This window comes from Oryctolagus cuniculus, chromosome 6 (genome assembly GCF_051225735.1).
Source record: "Oryctolagus cuniculus isolate XC-2025 breed Fujian yellow rabbit chromosome 6, ASM5122573v1, whole genome shotgun sequence".
Classification (NCBI taxonomy): Eukaryota; Metazoa; Chordata; class Mammalia; order Lagomorpha; family Leporidae; genus Oryctolagus; species Oryctolagus cuniculus.
Genome location: NC_142872.1, coordinates 46,372,198 through 46,393,485, shown reverse-complemented (window position 1 = coordinate 46,393,485; position 21,288 = coordinate 46,372,198). Strand labels below are relative to the sequence as shown.

The 21,288-nt window shown below is 43.6% G+C and overlaps 1 long non-coding RNA gene across 6 annotated transcripts in view; it reads right to left on the bottom strand.

Moving 5' to 3' along the window:
• LOC149126131 (uncharacterized) overlaps window positions 1-21,288 on the bottom strand; it is a 340,361-nt gene that overhangs the window by 110,006 nt on the left and 209,067 nt on the right. For 3 of the 6 annotated variants that reach the window (XR_016235423.1, XR_016235425.1, XR_016235420.1), the window contains one exon: window positions 20,479-21,050. The exons of the other annotated variants lie outside the window; for them this stretch is intronic. This is a non-coding gene — a long non-coding RNA (uncharacterized LOC149126131). Of the gene's footprint in view, window positions 1-20,478; window positions 21,051-21,288 lie in introns of those variants that run through there. 6 annotated transcript variants of the gene reach the window in all.

The window sequence follows — 21,288 nt, the reverse complement described above, 5'->3', positions numbered from 1 at the left end:
AAAATTGAAATTGTAGTTGCAAGCATTTGACTCAACAGTTAAGACATGACATGGGACACCTGCACCCCATATAAGAGTACCAGTGTTCAAGCCGTAACTTCACTTCTAATTATAGCTTACTGCCAACATGCATCCTGGTTTACATCAGATGATAGCACCAGCACTTGGGTCCCTGCACTCACATAGGAGACCAGACTGAGTTTGGGCTTCTTGCTTCAGCCTGGCTCAGCAATGACTGGTATAGACAATTGAGGAGTAAATCAGTAAATGGAAGATCTCCCTTTATCTATCTGTGACTCCCTGTCTTTCAAAAAATTTAGAATAAATAAACTTTTCATTCAAGACCAGATACTTGCAAGTCAAATAGACAAGAGTATCAACAGATAAATTATAATAAAAAAGAGGTGGAGGGCAAACCATAGATTAAGAGAGAACTAAAAGTTATATCACGTTTTAAAAAATCAAACAAGCAAAATTAAACTATAGAGTTAAAATACTGATTTATAAAACCACAAACAAATACAAGAAAGTGATTATTATAAAAGTCAGGACAGTGGTTACTTTTAGAAGAAGAGGCAAAAGAAATTTTCTCAGAATGGGACATGTGGTAGTGTTACATGAGTAACCAGAAATTCTATTTCTTGGTCTGGTGATAGTTTTTAACAATATTCACTGTATAATTAGTCACTAAGTATTTTTTTAGATTGTTTGTTTTTATTGACACAATAATTGTACATATTTATGGGGTACAGTGTAGTATTCCAACACATACATATATTGTAATGATCAAATTAGGATAATTAGCATCCATCACTTCATATTTTCAAGATTTCTTTATAGTGTGAACATTCAAAAGTCTTTCTTCTAGCTATTTAGAAATATACAATAAGTACTCTTAAGTCAAATGCAACTGTTAGTTATCCTTTGTCATAACTACCTGAGCATAAATAATAAAAAGCCCCCCCATAGTAAAGACTAAATCCCCTTTGATTTCTAATGGAGCTAGGACATAATAACTAGTGCCCAGCCTTGACCATGGAATTAAGCACATAGCAGAATTCACCAAACCTTTATTGAATAAATCTTCGAATTAGTCAATAGATCATGGAGACTCTCCATATCATAAGGTGTTCTGTACACTTCTACTAGTTCCATCTCCCAGGATAGAAAAAATAATCAGGTGTTCTCTGTTGCCTATGAGAAAAGTATTCATCAGTCTCCCAATCAATTCTCTTTCACACAAAACATCATTATCCAGTTTCCAATTTTGCCATGGCTACCTTCTCAAAAACTCAACTCCAGAAAAACAGTGTACATTTAGATTTCTATTTCCTACTCTTTCTCATTCTCCCAAACAATTTGCCTTCTCTGGTAGGCTTTCTCCTTTTCTTTCTAGTTTAAGGCCTGACTCTATCCTATTTCTTCTCTAATGTTTCCTCTTTCTCTGAACTTCAACAATGCCTACTGCCACTACCAGACACTTGGTTGTTGCTTGCGCTGGTATTATGCAAGAACTTATCTTCATTTGTTTCATGGCTGCAAATATACAGACTCATTATTTCTTTAGTCTGGAGCAGCAATTGACACATTTTCTGAAATGATAACAGAAAACTTACCAAGGCATTTTTTACATAGGAAGATGGATGGATGGATGGATGGATGGGTGGCTAGATGGACAGAAGGAAGGAAGAGTAAACCAAATTGTATATTTGGGAGCATCCAGTGGGTGCTGATATACGTAGACATGCAAGTTTATATTTAGTGTGGACAGAATGATGGGACCCCTTGGCAAAGTCACTATTAAGGGGGTCTTTGGTTAACTATGGACAATAATGAATGCTGAACATCTAGAGTTGAAATGCCAAAGAAATAGAGGACAGTGATCATGAATGTAAGACTATGAATGATTAACTTCTTTCACTCACAACTGTCTACGTCTGTACCTATGGGCAAGTCAACCACTGAAATTTTAAAACTTTAAGCAAAATGCCAAGAGTTCCATGCTGCAAACTTCAAAAAAAATGTTGGTACAAAATCACTTATGGCAGATTTGGAACTAGTCAGGGCTAGTTGAAGGGGAGTGCTTTTAGGCCTAAAATCTAGGTCTGAGTTATTGCCATGTAAAATCTAAGGCCTTATTACTCAGTTAGTTACAAAGATGACATTTGCATGCAGAAGAAATTGTCAAATCCCTGAAATAGGTCAACCGCCTCAGAGATCTCTGAGCTGAATGAAATCCCTGTACTATTCAGACCCTGGTCACTAAGTGGCTACAATGCTGGATTTCCACCATCCAGCAGTCACAGATCTGCATTCCTGCAGGGGAAAGGCCCAGAGAGAAGGTTGCAAGGACCAGACAGACTTGAAATCAGAAATGAAAGGGAGCCTGTGGACTGAAACATCAACAAAATAAATAAGCAGCGTGCAAGATAGAAAGAATGAGAACCTCTTAAGCAACAAACGTCTTGTTCCTCATGCCAAGGCAGCTTCCTGCAGAAAAGCTGGTAAAGAAGTGGTCGGCTCCACGCAACTGCACGAGTCCTTTGTCAAGGAAACTGCCCTAGCTGCTGTCACTCATGGCATTCTGATTTATGACTCCACCTCCTATCCCCACCCCCAACTTCCAAGCAAAGCATTGTCATACTTATTTTATTGAGATTACATGACATGATGACATGATCCAGGTCAAATACCTAGTCAGCCTAAGAACCAGGATTCAAGCTCATCTTATTTCTCTCCCAAAGCCCTGCTCTCTACATCCCTAGTGAAAACAAAATCGGTATATTTTAGCTGAAAGATCATCTCATCATCAACCCCTTTTCACAGATGAAGAAACTGAGTCCAAAAGGAGAAGCAACTTTTCCCAGATCAAGGATTTCTTTGTGACAGGACCTCAGCTGTGACTCAAGGTTCTCATTTCTAGGTAGGAGCTCTCATACCCTATATCCTTCAGGGTTCTTCAAGAAAGGCATAGCTAAAGAGGGATTAAAGGAAAGGTCTTTTAGATGTAGGACACATTTAAGGACAGAAACAAATAATAGTGAAGCATACTAGGTATAGCAGCATCTTAGGAGGGCATTATCATCCCTACACTGAAGGGAAAAGCCAGGGCCTTGAGCCGGGAGAGAGCCGTAACTGAGGCTGTAGCACAAGTTGTGGGGAGAGCTCTGAACTTTGGTAGAGAAAACCACTGCCAGTCCATGCACTGGGAGGAGGCAAATGGAGGGAGTAAATATCCAGGCTTCTCTCTCTCCTAACACCCACTAGTCTCCTATAGTGCCTGCTCTCAGCTGAACACTACAGAAAGTCAGATAGCAAAAGACTCCCATGATGCAGTTTCCTTGTCCCAGAGCAAGACAGAGAAAGGAAGAGAGGATGCCTGGATAGGTAAACAAAGACTTCAGGGTATGCTGCTGCATGGGTCTCAGTCCTTGGGAAAAGAGAGTCCTGTCTCAGCAGGTCAAAAACAACAAAAACAGCACAAGTCTCACACTCCAGTCAATGTGGGACCCAGAAGGCTTTGCATTGGGAAATAAAAGGTATCTATCAGCCTGGCAGGATTTCTCACTGCCCACTGCAGGGTGTTTCCCTAATTTGGTCAACCTATCTTTGATCAAAGCAGACAGAAGCCCACCTCTGGTCATCTAGGGACCAAAGGCATTGCTTTGGGACTCCTCTGCTTTGGAAGCCAGGGCAGTGCTTATGTTTGAGGAGAGAGCTGCTGCTGTTGCAGTGAGCATGTGTGGGTATTTGAGATGAGAGGGACAGAAACAGAGACTGTCTGTATGCATGGCATATTTACTATGTATGAGAAGTAAATGCCATTTTTTGAATAAAGACAATCCTTACATAAAGGCAAGTTAGGCATCCTGGTAAGGCACATCCTTCTTCTCAATACCTTGTCACATGTAGCCTACACACACACACACAGTCTACACAGTGCAGCCTATACACATATACATATACACGCATATGCACAGTCTACATATTTAACAAGCAGTCTACACAAACATATAGTCTACACACACACAGCCTACATACATACACAGGCACAATCTGTATACACATGGTCTGTATACATACCCAACTCCTCTCTCTTTCATATATATATATATATACACATATATACACACACACAGTCTACACAAATACACAAACGCACATATGCAAGTTAACAGCATATACACACAGTCTACACACATGTACATGCTCAATCTGTAAACACTTAGCTTACACACACAGCCTACACACACACACACACACACACACACACACGCACGCACATCAGGCCCGTTGCAGCCTTCCATGCCTGCCTGAAGTCTCGACCTCAACTTCCACCGAGCCCCTCGTCTCGCTGATCTGGTCATAGTTCCTATTTAGTTTAAATCAACAGTCTGATTTTATCAACCATAATGCTTTGTGGAGGTTGAGTTCTTCAAACAGACTGTGCTCCTCTTTGCTATAAAGTTAATTTTATGTTCTTTGTTCACTTCCCTAATCTGCAAATTACATCCTCCTGTTCCCTGATTACTTACTATTGGAAAAACAGCCCTTTTTTGCTTCCAGTTTGAATATTCTCCACCTTATCTTGATGACCCTAATCTCTCTCCCCCACTGGCCTCTCAAGGAAGCCGCAAGGCCGGGGAGCAGACACAGCACTGTGCTCGACCAGGCCTCAGCTTTTTCTCTTTTTCTTTTTTCTCAGAGTGCAGGAATAGGTTTGCTTGCAGCAGAAAGAATTAGAAATTCTGGGATCCACTCCACGCTCTCAGAAAGTCCTAGTGGGAAGACAGAGAACTTCTGACGCTCAGAGGAACAAGGACAGATGCTTCGGAGGCTGATACTGGGCTGATTCCACATGAAGAGAAACTCACTCTTCCTTCTGTGGGGAAGCATGGCTGGGAGGGGAGGGGCTGGGAATGCTGAGAGGCGAAGGGGATTGCTCTTACACGATCAGGACTGTTAAAGAGGAGGGAGCAGAGATGACCTGGCTGTCAGAAATGTCAAAGAGAATTAAGCATGCTTCTCCCTGCAACAAGGGAAGAGAGGAAGGGAGAGGAAGAAAAAGAAATGAATTTGAAAATATTGCTTTAAAAACTGTTGAAAGGAATCTAAGCAAACCCTATGCATTATAGAGATGGGCAGTGCGGGGGACCCAAGACCAGATGTCAAGTTCCAGTAACAATAGAAGATCAATGGTTTTGATGATAATATTAGAGGCAACTGATGGTGTATTTTCTCCTGCTATACTCCAGACTAAGCCATCCTTTCCTGTATGTCATGTGCTGTGTCCATTGCCAACTCTGGGTTTCTGGGTCCTCAATAATAATAAAAGCATGTGCTTACTGTGTGTTGGATGCCAGATGCTTGGTGTATCTCAGTGCATTTAATCCTCCAAAGACAAAGAAATCCAAGAGATAAGTATTGTTATTATTTGCATTTTACAAGTCAGGAAACTGAGTCTCACCCAGGTTGATAACCTGGCTGGAATCACAAGCAGCAAGGATTTAAACCAGGACTATTTGTCTCCTAAACACACCGTGGGAAAATATTTATGCAATGAACACTGACTCTACAGTCAGCATATTATTCACACACTTCGCCTGGCTTTAGTCCCATAGCTTCAGCTTTCTGGGGGACACTGCACTCTGTCTAAAACCGCTCCAAGCTTCCTTTTTTCTAGGCCAGTATTCTGGGTCTCTCAGCCAGGCCAGAGTGGGACAACTCTTTCTATAAAGGGCCAGATTATAAATATTTAAGGTGTTGCAGACTATATACAGACTCTGTCACCTAGTCTTCATTTCTGCTTTTGGTTTTTTTCAACCCTTTAAAAATGTAAAAATCCTTCTTAGCTTGAGAGCTCCCTCTTATTCCTGTCCTTGACCTCAAAACCTTGGCACCATGTTTGGAATTTCTCTCTCCAATCACCTATTCATCCAACCAAAAGGTTCTTGACATTTTCTACATATCTCAGAATAGCCTACATATTTTTTCAGGACCCACACACCTAGTCCAGGACCCCACTTTCGCAAACAAGCTCTGGTCACCAAGATGGCCTCCCCTAATCCCAGAGCAGCCCACATGTAACTGGTGGATTTATCTTCCCAAATGATGCTAGGTACAGATCATTTCCTCTCTAAAACATCTTCAGGTTTAAGCCCCTTTTCCATATTTAAGAACTGGTCCCCTGAACCATTATCTGGTCCTCAGCAATCATAAAGGGAAGGGCGCTAACATCCATGGGTCATCTCATTCAGTCCTCATTAGAAACCCACCAGACATATCTGATTATAGTCCCAATTTTTTTAAAAAATATATTTATTCATTTATATGAACAAGTGACAGAGAGACAGAGACAGACAGATATCTTCCATCGGCTGGCCCATTCCCCACGGGCTCCAACAGTTAAGGCTGGGCATGATTAAACCCAGGAACCAGGGGCTCCACCACCCAGGTCTGCCACAAGGGTGTCAGGGACCCCAGTACTTGAGCCGTCACATGCTGCCTCCCAGACACACTAAGAGGAAGCTGGATTGGAAGTGGAGTTGTTGGCACATGATATGGAATTCAGGCATCCCAAGTGTTAATTAACCAGGAGCAGCACAAATCCCACCCCCATACCTCAATTCTACAGATGAGTTGTTAAAGCCCATAGCAGTGAAATGTCACATACAAGGGCTGCCAAATGCCCATGGAAAATACGTAACACATAAAAATTACACATGAATATTCACAAAAAAAATTTACTAAAATAAACTCACTTTCCATTCCATTCTTCCACAAACTCTAGAAGACTTCTCATGTGTCAGAGTAAAGTGGTAAAACTAGGAACTAGACTGTGGCCATCAGTCTCCAGGGGCCTCTTAACCTCCATCCTACATTACCTTTTTTTTAAAGATATTATTTATTTGAGAGGTAGAGTTTCAGAAAGAGAAGAAAAGATATAGAGAAAGGTCTTCCATCTGCTGGTTCACTCCCCAGATGGCCCCAATGTCTGGAGCTGAGCCAATCCAAACTAGGATCCAGGAGCTTCTCCTGAGGCTCCCACACAGGTGCAGGGGCCCAAGTACTTGGGCCATCTTCCGCTGTCCTCCCAGGCCATAAGCAGAGAGCTGGATCGGGAAAATAGCTGAGACATGACCCAGTACCCATATGGGATGCCAGCACTGCAGGTAGAGGCTTAGTCCACTAAGCTACAGCGCCAGACCCGATCCCACATTACCCTTAACCGCTTTTCCCCTCTTCTGCCCTCTCAGAGCTTTCACCCCTGTCCAACCACAAGACACTGTCACAGGGACCACAATTCAACTCTTATCCTGGAAGAGAAGTGGTGCCTCCAAACCTGGAGCACCATAACAGAGCAGGGACAAAACCTCTGTTCGGACAGTAGCTCTGTCAGATGTCTCCGACAGCAGGCTGCCAGCCAGTCAGAGGGCAGCTGCTCACAGCTGCATTTCAAAGCAACACACTAGGGTAAGCTACTAACGTGTGGACTCAACCACTCCACAACTTGCTTAAAAGCCACACTGTGTTTCCTGCACAATGGCCGCAGGCCAAAACACACACATTCCAGTTTTTACGACATGCAGGTAAGCGTTCTATTAATGGCCCCTTCCCTGTTCCCTCACTCTCACTTGTATGTTGTGCTCTGCTTGTTCCTTCTCCTTGGTTTTTTCCTGTCTTAGCTCAGCTCTGCTCTCTGCCTTCCTAGCTTCCAGGACCTCCTGATCAAGGCTTGCTTGCCCATCTCCCACCTGGCTTTTCTGCAACTTCCTCACTGTGGCGGTTTCCCCTCCTTCTGGACCTTGATCAGATTTTCCCTAGTGACTCAGCTTCCCTGCCCCCATCTTCCTGTTGGCCAGACACAGCCTCCATTCCCTGCCTTTTCAGTGTCTTGGCTCCAGCAATGAGGACGTGAAATCTCACTCCAGTTCCCACTTCTCCCACTTCCGGCAGCCTCCATCCTCTCTCCTCCTCCATAGCTACTCCCCTTTCCTTCTGGACACCTGGTCCCCTTCTTTCACTCTCCTTCCCTCACACCCTTCACCTCTGCCCTTTGCTTCCGGAGACTCTCATCTGTCTTCCCCTCCAGCCCTTTGAGTCCCCTCCTGGTTTTCACCTTCCCCTCCCCTTATCTTTGTTTTTCTTCCTTCTGGCTGCTGATAGAGTAGGAGAAGTTGAGCCCCAGGAGCCAGTCTGTCTGTCTAAAATGAAAACTGCACAGACAAGGGGTCTTGGTGCCTACATGCAGTCTGCTCCTGACTAGAGCTGAGCTAGAAGGCTTCAGAGTGCAGTCACTCCGCATGCCAGGCATCCAGCTCAGTGCACAGAAGGCAGGAAGAACCAACTGTTCCTTTCTTTCAGTGATCTCGTGGAAGTCAAGGCCAAACATCAGGTTTGAGACATGTCATTAGTAAGATGTAGCTTTGGGGAGGGACTTCATGACTAAAACTGCGCCCTCCCCATGATACACATACACACACACACACACACACACACGCATGCACTCACACATGCACACACAAATCTTTTGTCAGAGTAAACAGCCCTTTTCAGCTGTAATGCATCCAACTCTCACACTGCAAAATAAAAATTCTAAAAGGAACCAGAAGCACTACAACAGGAGATGTTGCTGCTGGAGAAAAGGCTGCTTCCAGCCCCTTACCTCCAGCCCAACAATACTTTTCAACTTGGGCTGTTCCTGTTTCCTTAGCAAAGCTTCCATTCAAGCAGAGCCGGTGCCTTTTCTTAGAGGACAGCGCCATCTAGCAGGTGAAATTCCAAACCCTTAGCTAAGTGCTGAGACAACCTCCCAGCTCCAATTTCTCTTTCTCTCAGCCAATCAAACTCCACCAGATCTGAAGTGGTGATTCAACCCGGTGGCTTTGGATATCTGAATAATGGCTTGGACCCCTCTCTGGAGCTATGTGGCACTCTTTGTTCCTCTGTCATTTCTGCTTTATCCCTTCTGTGATGACCCTATTTCCATCTGAATTTATGGGAGGGACACAATTAAGCCCATTAGAAAGGCAAATCATTTTTATTTCCCTTGCATAGCCTGATCAATCAGTAGCAGCTTATTAGACCTCTACCAAAAAGGCCAAGAAGGATTCTAAGACCAAGTGCACATAAACAGGGAAGACTGCTGTGAAACACTGCCAGTGCCTGCTGAAGGCATGCGCGCGTTCGGCAGCCGCATGCTGGTCACGTGGTTGCCTTCCCTGGAGTAGAGCATGTGCAGGACCCAGCTGCTGCATAACACCAAAGACATTCCAAGGCCACACAATTAGTCTTCTCAAACCCCTCCTCTTACAGAGGAAGAAAACTGAGGGCCAGTCAGGTGATGTCTTACATAAGACCTCCCAGCTCTTTTGTGGCAATATCAAGACTATACCCTAACCTCATATCTCTTCTTCTATCATCCTTTCCAAGATCTCAAGTTGCCTCTAGTGACATTCAGTAGGGGTAGAAATTCATATTGCCTCGACAAGAGTACCCAAGTCCCACAATCTCATTCACCCAAGAAGGAAACATCTGAAGAGCGCTGCCCAGAGTGGGAGCTCTGGCTGGAGTCTGTGACCAACTCCATGGCTGCTCAGATAACTAGGCACAAACGATCTCGAAGCCACACCTTCACCTTTCCAGAGAACATAGTGGCACCAGTTAGTGACGGATGCCATTGCTACAGGCATTGGCCTGGAGAGTGGAAACATGAATGTTATAGATTTTCCAGGTGCTGCTGATTTTGTGTTAAGACCTTGCAGTGAGTGACTTGGGCAGGAGTCAGAAAGCAAATTCTTGAATATTAATTAAAAAGCTGAGTTAAGGGACACGCTGTGATAATTCTTATGCCTATCCCAGTAACATAACCTGCTCCAATGGCTTTTGGAACAAACCTCTTTTCCTTGTAGCTTCCTGACCCAGGTGCACCCCTAAATTCAATCCTACTGAAATTATTTCTGGCCTTTGTCCATTCAACCCCCAGAGTCATTTGGTGAGAGAAAGACTCCAAGACCTAGTTGAGCACTAGTAACTTCCATTTATTTGGTGCAAGTAATAGGCAAGGACTGTTTCTTAAAGAGTTATCTGTCAGCCACTGCAGGTGAAAGGACACACAAAGGTCCACTAGCTCTCTAATCCTGGAAAAAGTCAACTACAAAAGAGGAGATACCATTTCTCTGAGACTCTCCAACATGCCCCAACCTTCCATGAGGCTGCTCAGAGACACTTTTGAGAAGCTGAAAGCATGTGCATCTACATGGAACAATTGATACTTGGTCAGCTTCTTCCAACCCAGCACCCTCTTACTCCACAAAGTTAACGCTCAATTATAATTTAGTTCTATTGATATCAGATGCCAAGTCAGATATTGGCACAACATGCAAAGAAAGAGTAATTCAACCTGGGAGCTGGAGAAGTTCCTTTACAGAGTCCATACATTTAAGTAGGACTTAGAAGAAAGAATGAGGTTTTGCCATAAGTCTTCATCAATGGATTAACATATTAGAGAGAAATAAAGACTATTGTGGGGATTTCTTAGTGTGGACTGCACCTGTACATGTTAAAGTCTCTGGATTTATTCTCAAATGGAGTTGTTAGTTCCAGGAAGGAACACTCTCGACAGAAAATTTGAACTGACCATGGCTTACTGTGTCACCTCAGTCAAGTCACCCTACTATCCTGTGCCTTGGCTTCTTCAATCATTAAATAAAATTGACTTCCAACATCAAGCTCCATGAGACTTGAAATTTTAACTAACAAGTATGTAAAAGCTTTTGAAGATAAAAAGAACTGTTCAAAACAACAATAGTTACAGTAACAAATGTTTACTGAGCACTTACTACCTTCTAGGAACTGTGTCTTGAGCTTATAAAAATTTTATTACCACAGAAATCATTATTGTTGTCATTTTACAGTGGAGGAACTGTATTCATAAGAACAGTAACTTGATCAAATGAATCCAACAAGCACATAGTAGAGCTAATGTTGACAGATAGATAAGTGAGGGTGGTGCTCATCTTCTCCACCCTTAGATATGCTGGAGCTTCTCTCTTTCACTAGGTGTGGTTAGACTGTCTCACTGTTCAGGTCAGAAACTGAATCACCACAGAATACCATGCACAGATTGAATAAATGGTGCAGGGGTGGTGCCCTGCTTGAGTCCCACTTGCCAAACCCCAGAAAGACAGAAAACCTCCTTCTGTTAATTTACTTGGGGTCAAATATAGTCCCAGCACATCACTCTCTCTTAGACCAGTGGGTGTCAAGAAGGGATCAATATGCAAATGCCAAGTTTTGCTAAAAACACACCCCAAGTCACACTCTGGATGGGGGACAACTAGAGCATGGAACACATACCCCTCCTCCTGTTATGAGGTCATTGTTTAGCACAGCTCAACCCCACAGGACACCTCACTAGAAGCCCCCAGTCTTCTGAAAAGAGCTCTCTCATCCCCTTCAATGAGCATGGGCAGAACAGGGCCAACAGAAGTGGGTTCTGATTTCTCAGTGCCTTCAAGGCACAAGCAGGAAGGATCAGCTTTAAGAAACTGAGTAGCAGGCTGGCTAGGCACCCAGGACAGGCCTGGCAGAGAGAATGACAGAAATGTGCTTGGAGGCTGGGAACAGCTGTCTGGGCCTTGGTGCTAGGCAGAGTCAGCTCAGAGTATCAAAAAGACTCTTATATATTAAGAAATCAGGAAAACAAAAGCTACTGATAAAAGGCACTAGCGCCCATGCTGCCTAAAGCTTGAGGAAAAGCCCTAAGTCACACAATTTCTTCTACTTTAATGGAAAATGGGAACAGGGGTGCTGGTGCATAAAACAGGGGTACAGCAGAGCGTTCTGAGTGCTGGGTGTCCACCTGGGTCTGCTATAGCTAATTGCCCAATTCCTCCTCTTTTGTCTTCTTCTACTTCTTCTCCACAAAGCTTCAGAACTCCCTCTAGGCAGAGCACAGTGATAGGTGCTTTATCTGCATCATCTTATTTCACCTGAGCAACTCCTCTATGAAGACAATATATAAAGAGCTGAGAGAGAAAGAAACTGCAGTTCAGAGAAGGTTAAATAAACTCCCCAAGATTACAGATCTAATGTCCCATCCAAATCCAAACTTTACTCTAAAGCTTATGATCTTCCCATTGTACCACTTGCCTATAAAACCTTTATGTAGAGAGGGAGCCTGCCATAGACTGAGCATGGGCTATGTTTCTTATTCTTCAGTGGAAGAAGTTACCAGCTGTGTCACAGTATAAACCACCAAAGGAACCTTTCTTCAAAAGGGAGATGTTGTGAGAAGGCCCTATTGTTCTCAGAGATGTAATAAAGTCTTGTGTGTTAAGAGTTTGAGAAAGAGGCAGCCTCACTCCAGGGGAGGGAGTCAGTGGGGAGAAAGAGGGATCAATGTTTCCGGCTGGTGAAGGGGTGGACTTTGAAGTGAGGCCTTAACCAATGAAGCCGCAGACAAGTTCATCCGTGGAAGACAGATGAACAAGTAAAGGGAGCGCCTGAGATCCTGGTGCAATCACAGCAGGACACAAACTGGAATCTTGCTGGAGAATCATGCAGGGTTCATTTCACCAGCTGCACTCCCAAGTCTCTGTCGCGTATGTCCACTAAGAACTGACCACCACCCTTTGGGCTAGGTAAGCCCCCTAGGGTTTAAGATTGTTCAAAGGAGAGAAGAAAAGCCTGAGCTTCCTTAAATAAAGTAAGTGAGGATTTCAAACAATTACATGGAAAAGAAAATGGATCCTACATGCACCCTGAGGTTGCGCTACAGCTGTACTATCACTAAGTTTTTCTTTACTCTTCCTCTCTTTGTATTCCATTGACATAATATGACAAAAGGACAGTTGAAATAACTTGCTGAAGAAATCCGTAATTCACCAGCACAGTGATGCTTTCTCTCCCTCAAACCAAATCAGGATCATCATGTATGTCTGCATAAGCGGTGCACTGTTCAACTCCAAGTGACATTAGTCACGCAGACTGTAATATAAATGGTTCCTCCAGGATTTATGCAGTAAAGAGGCACTGAACTGCTTTCTCTCATCTGTTAAGGATCAGGTCAAACACATCCTTCTCTGGACAGCCTACCCCAGACAGCCCGGCTGGCAAGAGTCACTCTCTTCAGTATCCCCACAGTAGAGAGACTCTTGGGCCGGTGCCATGGCTCACTTGGTTAATCCTCCACCTGTGGCACCGGCATCCCACATGGGAGCCAGGTTCTAGTCCCAGTTGCTCCTCTTCCAGTCCAGCTCTCTGCTGTGGCCCGGGAGGGCAGTGGAGGATGGCTCAAGTGCTTGGGCTCCTGCACCTGCATGGGAGACCAGGAGAAAGCACCTGGCTCCTGGCTTTGGATCGGTGTAGTTCCAGCCGTAGCGGCCATTAGGGGAGTGAACCAATGGAAGGAAGACCTTTTTCTTGGCCTCTCTCTCGCTGTCTAACTCTATCTGTCAAATAATAAATTAAAAAAAATGAGAGACTCTCAACATCAAGACACTCCTGCCTCACAGTTACTGTTTCATGTGAACAGCTTGTCTTTCCCACTAGACTATGGTTCTTAACCTTTTTAGAGAGGTCCTGGGCTCCTTTGAAAATTCATCCAAAGTACACTTTTACCAAGGAAAAAAATTACACAAACACACACAATTGTATATCCAACTTCAGGAAATTAAGTTGCCAGAAATACCATCTATTATCATTTAAAGGATAGCTTCCCTGAGAGAAGAGACAATATCTGTCTTGTTTACCCTGGTATCCTGATCCATATCACACTGCCTGGTACTTATTATTATTTTTTTTTTAACAGGCAGAGGGGACAATGAGAGAGAGAGACAGAGAGAAAGGTCTTCCTTTTTCCATTGGTTCACCCCGCAATGGCCGCTGCGGGCCGGCACACAGCGCTGATCCAAAGCCAGGAGCCAGGTGCTTCTCTTGGTCTCCGATGTGGGTGCAGGGCCCAAGGACTTGGGACATCTGCCACTGCACTCCCGGGCCACAGCAGAGAGTTGGACTGGAAGAGAAGCAACCGGGACAGAATCTGGCACTGGTACTTATTAACACCAAAGAGGATTATTGAATAAAAAAGTATTCAATCCTGGAAGATTCATAAATGCAAAGTAAGTGTCAGATTCATTTTTGTAGACTCAGAGTTTTCATACAACACTCAGATTGCTACTTGATGAATCATTACTCAGACCCCTCCAGTCATACAACAAGCCACGCCCTTCCAGATAAGGAAACTTCCCTGCCCTGCAGTCTCCACCATGGAAAAGCAATGCCCCACTGTGGTGGGGATTTCAAGGGATGAATGGGAAATTGGACACAATTTCTGTTTTGGCCACTTAGAGTCCTAAGAATACATGCTTCCCTTCCTTGCTACTAAGGAGACAGACCAGTTTATCAGACGAAGTGAATGGCACTGATAATAGTCATCTTTTATTTAATTTAAATTATAAACTTCTCTCTACATCTACACACTCATGGGCTCTTCTAGTCTTTACAAGTCTCCCAGTGATACTGTCCTGGTCTGACAGATCAGGAAGCTGAAGCTCAGAGAGGCCCAGCAGCTTGCCCAAGTCACACTATTTGCCAAAAGCTAGAGCTAGCATCATGGAACTGTGTCTGCTTCTCTAGGATTCTTTTTGCTGACCTCAGGCTGCCACCTAAGCCATTACTGAATCATGTATTAAATGTCTTCTCCATGCAGACGTCAGCATACCCTGACTTTAGTCCTATCTGGGCCATGTCCCGACTCTGTCTGCAGCAAGCTAGAAAAGTGAATCTGCTCAGCAAATATCACCTGCCACCAGCTCCCAGCTGTCAAGGGCCAGGCTAAATCTGGCCAGAACTGCCATTAGAAACACTTTTAGATGGCCAATCAGCAATACAGTGGCCTCAAAGGGGTCACCTCCCTTCTATCACAAGGTGCTGGCCACAGGCACTTCTCAACCATACATCTTCTCTTCTAGGTCCTTGCCACTGGGCTTTAGGAAAGACAGAAGATGAGGAATTTAACATCCACATCCACAAAGAACAATTCAAAAGGCTGAATGAAAGGAAGTGGGACTGGAGACTGAGGTGAAGGGACCTGGTATCTTGGAGCAGGGCCTCTAGTCAAAGGAAAAGAAGATGGGGAATACCCTGAGAAGTCTTCAAGCACATAAAGGGATATGGTGATGTGGATGATTTAGATTCACTTTTCTCAGTCTGAATCAGAAGTAAATGTAAGAACTCCCTCTGCAACAAGCAAATTTTAGGTTAAGTGTGAATAAGGACATCCTGACTGCCAAGAGTGAATGAGGCTGTAGAATGCCCACCCCCACCCCCAGAGAGCCTCAGAGTAGGATTTGTAAATCATAATATCAAATTGTTCAGGACAAATAGCCTTGCATCTAGATAAAGAGGTAGACTAGCTGACCTCTACCAAGACATCCCCTTTCCCATTTGAAATGGTTGCTACTTTGACTTTTAGTTGTGTGTTTCCCCTGTGTAGGTAGACTGTGACATTGATGCACTTTCATGGAGAATGTATCACCTATGACAATTCTGGAAATCATTTTTGGAAGAAATTACCATCTCCAGTTTAGATATGAAGAATGTCTAGTCCCGGTCGGGGCTCCGGATTCTGTCCCGGTTGCCCCTCTTCCAGGCCAGCTCTCTGCTATGGCCAGGGAGTGCAGTGGAGGATGGCCCAGGTGCTTGGGCCCTGCACCCCATGGGAGACCAGGAAAAGCACCTGGATCCTGGCTCCTGCCATCGGATCAGCGCGGTGCGCCGGCTGCAGCGGCGGCCATTGGAGGGTGAACCAACGGCAAAGGAAGACCTTTCTCTCTCTGTCTCTCTCTCTCACTGTCCACTCTGCCTGTCAAAAAAAAAAATAATAAAAAAATAAATAAAAAATAAAGAATGTCAAGATTCTAGTAGTAAGAGACCAAGATGGGACTGGGGCTGCAATCTTGGGGCACTAACAGGACGATGATTTTCCCACCAAGCTGCAGAGAACCACACATCTTACTAGCCAGGATCTTGATTATCAGAGACTCGGTTCCCAAGCCATTTGGATTTCTGAGAAAGCCCAGGGAAGTCTGTACACAGACACTCAGGCCATGGCAGCCAAGAATGAGAAATCACAGCGACACCCCATTATCTAGCCGGAGCTGCCTGCAGATAAGTGAAAGATAATACGCGTCATAGCAGCTTCCTGGGTTTGTGTTCAGAGGACCATTCCTTATGAGTACCATTAAAAAGCCTCCACTCATGAACTCTTCCTCTATCCCTGCCTTCATGTCTTCTCTCTCTTCTTTACTCTTTGCCCAAGCCTCCTTCTTTATCTTAGCACACTCAGTCGCTCAGCCATGCCAGGGCTCACCTCTCACTGGCAGGGCAAAGAGACCACTGGGTATGATAACAGGTGCCGAAAAAAGTCCCTTGCCCCAAAGATCTCCCACTCCCAAAGGCAAAAATGCCCCCAGATGAAGGGCAGTCTGAAATGTCCATCTTGACTTGATCAACCTCTAGTGATCTGGTGGCAATTATTTTATCAGGTTTTTTTTTGTTGTTGTTGTTTTTTGGTTTTGTTTTTTTTTTTTTTTGCATCAGTAGTAGATCTAGTTATTTATCCAATCACTGTGCTGGGCAAAGGGAAACATGGTCCCAGGCTTCGAACCACTCATAGTCTGCTTCAGAATGTCTCTAGCTGTTACTGGGTGCTACCTCCTCAGCTCCCTTAGCCCTTGGGGCAGTTGGATAGTGGACCTCTCCCACCCACCCACTCATGCATGCTGCACCATAAGAGACGCTGACCCCAGGTCAAGTGAATCCACCTCAGTGAAATCCAAGACTCCAGGAGAAAGCACAGGGAAAGGCACTGAAGGAGAAAGAAAAATCCCAAACCAGAGAATTAGGGTCTTAAAGGCAAATGTTACTTCACAATATGTCTGGGATTTGCCCTACTGCCTCATCACCACTGCCACCCCCATCCATACATACACACACACACACATACCCCACAACCCAACCAAACAATCCATGGCAACTGTCTTTAACAGTGACTGCAGTGGGATTCTGAGACCGGATGAGTACCTCCTTGCTTTGATTTTCACGCCAGCTATTTCATTCTTATCCTGATTCTCCAGAAATCTGAGCAATGAAGTGGCACAAGACCATACAGTAAGTGAATACGAGTTTATGGGAAGTCAGATGAGGTACCAATATAACTGGGTTTGAATACTAGCTCGTTACTAAACTTACAATTGTAATATAGCCTCATCACTTGACTTGCTCACCTTCCCTTATCTGTACAATGCACTTTTTTATTTTGTGTACTTGAAAGGAAAAGGGGGAGGAGAGAGGGAGAGAGGGAGGGAAGGGGGGAAGGAGAGGGAGAGAGAGAAAGGGAGAGAGAAATACTATTCATGGGTTCACTCCTCAAATGCTACCTATAGCCAGAGCTAGTCCTGGTCAAAGCCAGGAGGCAGAAATTCAATCCAGGTCTCTCATTGTGGGGAGCAGAGACCCAGCGATCTGAGCCATGACCAGCTGTCGTCCATAGTGCACATTAGCAAGCATTAGAACCCAGAGCAGAGACAGGACTCAAACTCAAGCACAAGAGTATGGGATGTGGTCATTCCAACTGGCATCTTAACCACTGCACCAAACACCAGCTTGGAAATGGATATTTTAAGTAAGTAACACCCAAAGTGTTGAACTTTATTGGCAATTGAACAAAACAATGCAAGGATAGGTACTTCTTGGCATATAATAAGTACTCAATACATTTTAAAAATATTTGTAGCAAACTCTGGAGCCCTTGACTTTGGATTTACAGTAAAATTTTAGATTTTTTTGTTATTTTTACCTGCCCAATCACTAGTTGTGTCATAGAGGGGTAGCTGAAGTATTTATGACTCAGTTCCTGATTTGGGGAAGAGAAAAATCCTTTGAAATGCTACTAGAAGTGCAACTGCTCCTTGCTCCAGATTCAAATAATCAGAGTTTGATTCCTCCCTGTTGCAAGGCCTGTGACCTGCAAAACCCAAAACCTGAGTTTTCCCCCACTCTATCTCAATTCAGCTTCTTGAATCAAATTATAGAAGGATCCTTCTTTTTTTTTTTAACTTTTATTTAATGAATATAAATTTCCAAAGTACAGCTTATGGATTACAATGGCTTTTTCCCCCCATAACTTCCCTCCCACCCGCAACCCTCCCCTCTCCAGCTCCCTCTCCCAGAAGGATCCTTCTTTAAATACAACTTCCATGTGAGAATAGCCGAAAAGATCGGTGCTCTGGTCTTAGTGACACAATTCTTTTTTTTTTTTTTTTTTTTTTTTTTTTTTTTTTTTTTTTTTATCTTTTATTTAATGAATATAAATTTCCAAAGTACGACTCATGGGTTACAATGGCTTCCCCCCCCATACCGTCCCTCCCACCAACAACCCTCCCCTTTCCCACTCCCTCTCCCCTTCCATTCACATCAAGATTCATTTTCGATTATCTTAATATACAGAAGATCAGCTTAGTATACCTTAAGTAAGTATTTCAACAGTTTGCTCCCACACAGAAACATAAAGTGAAAAATAATAGATGATTTTTTTAAAATGATGATGAAATCAGATCAGACCTATTGAGTGACACAATTCTTATCTCACTAGTGATTCTTGCAAAGAAAGATATGAAAGTCTCATTCTTCTGCAGAAGGGCTGGAGTAGAATTGAAGATTGTGCAGTTCAGGGGAGACTTGCTATATAATATCTGAAATCACTAGACATTTGAAAGCAGAAATGTCTTTCTCCTTTGAGTATTGCATCCTAACTGCCATCCAGAGATGATTTATATGTGCTCATCCTTATTACAGACTACACATAATAAAGGCATGATAGAAATCATATCTGCATAGATTCAGGCAGCTCTGGGAGAGAGGCTGCCAGTTTTGTTTGACAAGACACTCAATCAAGCAAAAAGGTTTAAAATATTCCAGGAGGCTCTCACTGCCTGCTCAAGATTGTATATTTTTATCCAGATAACAGAAATCCTAATTGAGCACAACATTAGTACTCATTTTTTCCTAACTACTTCTTGCAATAAGAAGCATCAAAGGGAAATTATGGAAACACTCTGCTTTGTGCTGCAGGGTGATGCAGAAGAAGGGTTGTTCCTGGAAACTCAGGCATGGCTTAGGAGATCTTGGCAGGAGTGGGAATTCTGGGGTGCTCTGTGCTCCAAGAAAGGCTCACCCAGGGCTGGGGCTTTCCCTGTTTTGGTTTGTGAGGTTTTATTTTCATTAGTTTGTTTATTTGAAAGACAAAGAAACAGACAGAGAGCTTTCATCTGCTGGTGTTCTTCCTAAATGCTGACAAGAGCCAAGCTGACCAAGCCAAAGCCAAAAACTGGGAATTCAATCCAGGTCTCCCATGTGGATGGCATGGAACCAAGAACATGAGCCATCACCTGCTGCCTCCCAGGGTCAACATTAGCAGAAAACAGGTATTGGGAATGGAGCTGAGACTCAAATCTCTGGCACTCTGATGTGGGATGCAGGCATCCCAAGCCACATCTTAAACATTGAACCAAATGGCCGCCCTTTCCCTGTGTTTGTTTGTTTGTTTATTTATTATTTTTATGCTTATTTCCTACAGGTCTTTACATCATTTTTAAAGTCTTCATTGCACTTAGAATGCCCAGAAGGAGGCAAGTGAAGCACTTACCTGAGCACAAAATCAAATGCTATTCCAAAAACTCAGGAATCAATATAAATAAGATTGATATTTTTAAGACTAGCATGGGCCGGCGCTGCGGCTCACTAGGCTAATCCTCCGCCTAGCGGCGCCGGCACACCAGGTTCTAGTCCCGGTTGGGGCGCCAGATTCTGTCCCGGTTGCCCCTCTTCCAGGCCAGCTCTCTGCTGTGGCCAGGGAGTGCAGTGGAGGATGGCCCAGGTGCTTGGGCCCTGCACCCCATGGGAGACCAGGAAAAGCACCTGGCTCCTGGCTCCTGCCATCGGATCAGCGTGGTGCGCTGGCCGCACCGCGCCGGCCGCGGCGGCCATTGGAGGGTGAACCAATGGCAAAGGAAGACCTTTCTCTCTGTCTCTCTCTCTCACTGTCCACTCTGCCTGTCAAAAAAAAAAAAATAAAAAAAAAAAAAAGACTTGCATGAATACTTAAAAATCCATCATGAATGAAATTCCCTTATTTTAAATATAAAGAGGAAATGCATCTGCACTCAGACTTTCTCATCTGCTCACCCTAATCCCAGTTTGGGCTCCAGAAGAATCAACAACATAGATCAGTCCTTGTATAGAGTGTTGAAGAACACTTCTCTTAGTTTTCTATACTCCATTCATTCTTTTTTTTTTCTTTTTCTTTCTTTCTTTTTCTTTCTCTCTCTCAGATAAAACAGGAGAGGGAACAGGAAGGGGGAAAGAGAAGGGGTGGGAGGGTAGGTAGAGTGGGAAAAAATACTATGTACATAATGTTGTATTTATGAGATACATGCAAATTAAAAATAAATTTAAAATGGAAGAAAAAACATGCAGCTGGTCACTGAATCACAGTTTACTGATTTTATTTATTTTAAACTTTGCATTAGAGCTATTTCTTCTCTTGATCCCTGTGGAGGCTTTTTTGGTGCCTCCTTAAATTTAGCACAAGCGGGAAGAACCCCACTCTTAGTCATCAAATGTAGACAAAGATGCTACAAAACCCATACAGAAATAAAAACCCCCAGTTCACTCATTCAGACATCCCCTCATCATCATGGCATCCAATGGCACCAAACACTTTTAATTCAGACTAAAGGTGAATAGAGAAGGAGGAAAAAAACTAAAAATCATCATCCTGGCTCCTAAAGAGAATCCCTTATTTTAGCTGTTACAAGAGCTGACAGGTTGATAAAACGTTTAAGGGCATAATGTTCAAACAGAGAAAAAAATTAAAAATGTAATAATCAAGTTAAATGTAACTGTTTTAAAGCATAATTCTTCTGAGAGATGAGTTTTATGTCGGACCAGGATTTGAAGAAGCAGTAGTCATTATTAACAGGAACCTTGGAGAGAGAAGATTTAAATCACCAAAGTAATAAAAGCTGGGCAAGGACGAGCACCTTGAAAGGCACTTGGAGAGAAGATTGCATACAAATGCAATTAAAATGATGCTTATAAAATACTAAGATGTTAATTGGGTTCAGTCCCAGAAGCCCCAGCAGTACAGTATGTCAGAAGTTAGCTGGTTTGAAGTTTAAAAAGAGTAGTTTAATTTGTACACCTTGTCCTAATTACAGAGCT